Source organism: Drosophila montana, unplaced genomic scaffold, assembly GCF_035044405.1.
Source record: "Drosophila montana isolate Dmon_TW-CO22-7 unplaced genomic scaffold, ASM3504440v1 contig_3733_1, whole genome shotgun sequence".
Taxonomy (NCBI): Eukaryota; Metazoa; Arthropoda; class Insecta; order Diptera; family Drosophilidae; genus Drosophila; species Drosophila montana.
Window position 1 is genome coordinate 1,832,753 of NW_026998620.1, and position 6,000 is coordinate 1,838,752.

Here is a 6,000-nt window from a genome sequence, read left to right on the forward strand (position 1 = left end):
AGATTTTCATTGTCATGTAGCAAAGTCAGTGGGCAAGACATACAGAGACGTGGTGTTAAAATGAGAGCGAGAGAGAGAGAGAGAGAGAGAAAGGGAGAGAGCGAGAAATAACCAGAGAAAGCAACACGCAAGCTGGTTCCATCAGCGCTCAGAGTTGTCGTCGGTCGCCGGTCGCAAGTCGCTTAGTTTATTTTTTGTCTTTTGTTTTATTTTTTAAGTTTGTACTTTGTTTTTTTTTTTGGTATTCCGACTAGTGCGCTTAAGCATTTAGCTGATGTAACATCCCAGGCGAGCCAAGCAAACCGCCACGCCTAGCCGTCCCACCGCTCCACCGCCCACCGCCCCACCGTCAGCATGTTGAGCTCAGTATGGCGGAATGTCCTTGTCAGCATTTTGCGCAGTTAAATTTTTTTCTACATTTTTTTTTTTTTTTTGGTAAAATCTATTTTTCATCTTGGATTATGTGAATACATGAATAGAAAGCAGGAACATTTTATTGTCACAGTTGAATCGCGTTTGTTGTTGTTGCTGTTGTTGTTGTTTGCGCTGTGTAAAACTACTAGACTTCACCCATCCCCCCCTCCCGCCACCCTACGCTTAGCCCAAAAACATTAATCAAATATCCGCAATATTTGTTATCGCAGCTAAATGGCCCAATGCTTAAGTGCCGCCCAGTTGTGACCTTCAGTCAGCTCCCATTGTGGCGGGGCTTTGCCAATGGAATTTGCATACCGGAGATATGTCGGCTCATTCATTTGTTGCGCATTCGTCCACTGTGAATGGCAAGCTAGGCCAAAGCTTTGTGTTTTGCTCTTCATTAGAGGCAGCAGCCACGAATGGCGGCAAGTAGACACACACACACACACACACACACACACATGCCCAGCAAAGTATGCAATGAAGTATGCGCTGTCAGTGGACACGTTTGAATGTGCATGCATATATGCACACATATGCTGGCAGGTGGGTGTAGGTATGTGTGTGTGTGTGTGTGCAGCTGCCTGCAATCGTAATTTCAATAAAAGTAGTTACGTGCACGTTGAAATTTTAATTGAAAGCACCAACCACACGCCAAGTGCGACCTCGTTCTCTGCGCCAGCTGTGCGACCCTCATCAAAACTGAAATCGGAACAAAAGCAGCGACGAGAACGCTTGACATTTTGCATCCTTTAAAGCTGAAAGGATTACATATTTGCCGTGCTAGATGTCCCAATGGCAAAACGATACATGCAACCACGAATTCCTTTCCACATATGTATATCAACAAGGCATACTTTTATATTAGGTATATCCGACTTTAATTGGAAATTCGAGCAACATTTTTAAGTAGTTCATTTATATATGAAGTTTTTATTGTGTGTCGACATTTCTTTTGCTTGCAGAATCATATCAACAAAGTCTAGCTTAGACTTAAAAAAAAGCTTCCTTCTGGGTCGAATGTAAGCCCTAAGACGGGGTTTAAGAAAGTTTGAATAAGAAGCCCCACTGGACTTAAGTATCTGAGCATCGAGCAAATACGCGAGAAGTCGCCTGTTCAGCTCCAGCAGCAACTGTAGTTGTTGCAATAAAAACTAATTATATAACGATAAAAAAATGTTAATATGTTAATGTGAATATTAACTAAAATGTTTCTTTTCGTTTGTATGTGCTGTCATATGCATTCTTATGCAGGTTCTATCTAGATATTAGATGGCAAGGCGTCGGCACAGCACGTACAAAGTTTAGCTGAAGGAAGACAAATAAACATTTTTTTTTTCAATTTATATTAGAAAAGAAGCTATGCTAATTTGCATAACAGATCGTAACGCAGCCGAATATAAATTGTTATTATAAAGAACACATTTATTAAATGTCTGATATTCTTAGACAATGGATTATACAGTAAGTATTTTAAAGCTATTTACAAACAGCTGGAATAAGATAATAAAGCTAATGAAACACCATAAGTATATTAGTTGAAATTTATACAGTTTGATCTGAAATCATTTTTAACCCTCGCATTAGCTGCTTGAGTGACAAGCAGAATCTGTTGCGACTGAGAGGGAGGGAGAAAGAAAAGATGCAAAACATTGACCGCAAACTAAGTCGTTAAAACAAAGAATTCTCCCCAAAAAGCTTAAAGGAACTTTGCCAGAAGAAGGCAGCACGTTTCATTCGGCTGCTGTCAATTGCAAGTTTGCATGTAAAGCGCCAAACTTTATGCCAAAGTTTTGCAATTCTATACAAGTGCAAGCGCACAGACATGCCAACAAATACATGGTATATATAGATATATACATATATTTATATACATATGCATTCTGATTCCCAGGGAGTGTGCATGCAAATGTTGCCGACAGACCAAAGGCAACCATTGAACAACATTCCGATCGGGCTCAGATGTCGTAAAACTTTATGTAGCAGCAACAACTCCCCAAATGAGTAGAGTTTTGGGCTAGGTAAACAGCAGGAGTATCGTTAACAGGCCAAAATGCCACTCCATAGCCATTTAATCTATTTATCAAGCACTCGTTGCCAACACTCGGCGAAAATCCAAGGACACTTATTGATTACATTGATGAAGCTGCCTGCCTGCCTGTCTGTCTGCCGGCTTGGCCAAATATTTGCCAATATTGGGCCGATCAGTGAGTGACCCACCTGGCTGAAAAGCTAGCCGCAGGCATTGAAAATCAATATGCGCTGCAACTATGTGCGGCAATCTTTATAATTGATTGCTTAATAAACATGCAGGCTTAACCAGAAAACTTGGCCAATATGCAGCAAAAACTTTACGCAGCGCAGCAAATTATGCAAATGCACTTGACTACGGCTGCCCGGCTGACTGGACACGGGCTTGCCCCGACCCCTCCTCCCTCCGCAAACTCCTCTGTCTGGCCTGTACAGTGCTTAATGGTGCAACACGCCCTGCTCAATGGGCCGAGCACATAATTTTCGCACAACGCCCCTGCGCAAAAGCCGCAGCAGCAACGGCAACGGCAGCGGCGGCAGCTCATCAAAGTTGGTTCGAACACAAATGAAAGTTTTGTGGCGCAAGCCACGAAACGTTGCAGCAACTGGCAGCCTGCGCCTGCTGGCCGGGCTGCCACTGACAAGCGTTTGGCAACGTTTGGCTACAGTAGCCAGGACGGCAGGCTTTATAAAATCAACTCGCCAGCAATCCACACAAAAGAAGCTGCCAAACGGGACAGAGAGAGGGAGAGTGTGGGTGACAGAGTGCGGCAAATGAGTTGGCCGAATTGCAAAAGCAAAGTTTTGGCTTCTAACCTCTACTGTGGCATCACGTTAAGGTGGCGCCAAAGACGTGTCGTGACCAAAAGTTAAGTATTTTTTTTTCTTTACACTTTTTAACAGTTGCTGTGACGCTGCCTTTGCCTTTGCCTTTGCCATTGCCGGTACCTGCTCGCTTACCCCAAGCCAACAACGCAACAAACATGGCAATTGCCGCAAGTTTTGGCCCAAAAGAACTTTGTGGTCTGTCTGTTTGGCTGTTTCTAACAGGCTGTGGTGGGCGGGGCGGGGGTCGGGGCAAACGGCAGCTCATAAATTTCAAAAATTTGAAAACAACAACAAATATTTTTCACGCGCTGACCGAAATTATTTTAAATCACCTGCTGCCCGGCATTTATCATTAGAGAGCAGTCTCTCTCTCTCCCTCTCCCTCTCCCTGTCTCTCTCTCTGTCTCTCGTCAGCAAGTCAGTCGAGCCGGCGGCATTGCGCCCAAAAACTTCCAACTCCCCGGTCTGAGTACAGCATGCTCAAGATTTGCGAAGAGCACTTTATTTTCCACAGGACAGTGGCACGCCCCCAAACCCTAGAGCAGACACCACGCTCATAATGCTCCTTGCTGCTGCTGCTCCTGCTGCTGCTTTTGCTGCTGCTGCTGCTGCTGCTGATGTTATTTTGCCATTTTCGCGCTTGGTCGAGGAAAAACTGTTTTGTTATCACAGTGATAAATGGAAAATTATTTTGAATCGAGCAACTACTTAAAAGAATTCCCAAAGGTTGTAATAAATTTGTGCACACACTCAAACACAAGGACCTCGCACACACACAACAAATAGTACATATAGCACTAGCTGGTCGAAGGACATGAACATAATGCTGGCAAAGCTTTGCGGTTTGCTTCGTAATGTCCTGCAAGATAAAAAGGTGATTGACGAACCGAAAGCAAAAGTCATGGCCAAAGCTTTGGCTCAGCAAATGCATTTGTCGTTTGCCCGTAAAACTAGTCAAAATGTGTGAGTGTGTGTGAGTGTGTGACTGTGTGTGTGTGTGTGGGTGACAGTTAGCAGAATAACACATTAAAGGTATTTCAAGCACATTTGCAATGCACTCTTTAAGTTCAGACACGCGGCAAATAAAAATTTCAAACTTTTTTTGAAAAAAAAAAATTACGTGCACGAATAGAGAATACTCTTTTTCCTTCTATATGCAAAAACACGCAAATAAACACACTCACGAATTAAATATATTTAAACGTATACTATATAAGAAGTTCAAATACGATAAAACTAGCTCTTGTAGTTTTCTAGTTGTCTCTAAATCGATATTTATCGATATTGCGAACAATGGAGAAGGCATCGAGATAAAAATGTAAAACTTAGTCTGCATTTCTTATAGGAGAATATATATATAAAATTGCAAGTTCCTATTTTTAGAGAGAATGACAGACAGACAATTCTGTCCTTCGTCCTGATCAAGAATATATATTTACTGGAATCCCAGATACTTCCTTCTGCCTGTAACATACATGTGCACACAACCATCATATCCTTTTACCGTACAGGGTATAAAAAGAGACAGACAGACAGCAACTTGTGAGCCGGAGCTCAATCGCTGTACGGTATTCCATACAGATTACAACGGTATAAGACGGCAGGTAACATCTATTTTGATTTCATTAAGTAAAAAAATAGCCTCCAAGTTGAAGCTCAAAGCTGTGGTCGCTCGCTTTTACTTGCTGCAAGCGAAAACCAAACCAAAAAGTAAACATTTTTTTTTGTTCATTTCAACGTTTTTCTACTTTCTGTTCTTGGCCGTTTCTCAATTAGTTGAGCTTAATTTAAATTTGCTTCGAGTCCTTGTTACACAATTCTCTAATTCTCAAGTAAATGCACGCTTAAAGCCCTCCAATTAAAGTTGCTGGCAAGTGCTTTTATAAATTAGCAACGGTCAAAACATTTTTTTAAATGTATTCCTCAAGGCGTATGCGTAATATGCGCTGTCTACTAGGCGTATACTTAATTTAATGGAAGCTATAAACTGATTAACTTGTGGCCTATTACCATTTTATCAAACTCGATACGAAGCTTATATCAGCAAGATATTATTTGGTATATTTAAAGAAATTACCCAGCGTTGCCCGGATCAAATGACAAAATTTGATCGAAATAGTTTGTGCAATTCGCCCAACTGAAGATATGCAAGTCAGTTCAAGTTGAAACCTAGCATCTTTGCATTAGGCTTAAATATCAACTCATTTAATTTTAAATCCAAATTTTGTACCACCCAAACTTTGATCTTAGTAGGCCGAGGCTTCGGTTGGGCCCTGCCAGAGAAGACATTGCCACAATGTGGTTGGTCAAAAGTAAAATTAAAGAAAAATGTTTATACATAATTATTATTAAGTCCCATCCACTTTGTTTTTGTTTTTCTATGTTTAACAACATCTGTTTTCCTTATGTATAATAACATATTAAAACTGACAGCCTGCCGATTGTTAGTCCAAAGCTCCGTCATTTGCGGCATATCTCATTAAGTATATTCTATTATCTTCAATATTTACTTTCCACAGATTCTAGTGTTAACTAAGCGAATCAGATGGTGGGCAGCTATTGAGGTTCTCTACAGCTTAGCGTTTAGAATGACGCGTATTCCTTCTTATTGATATCACAATAGGATAGATGCATACGAGCTGCTTCAGAGTTTCCTATAAATTGTTTACTTTGTGGCCAGTTTCTTTAGGCTTTACTTCAGTTTCCTTTACTTTTCGAAGGCCT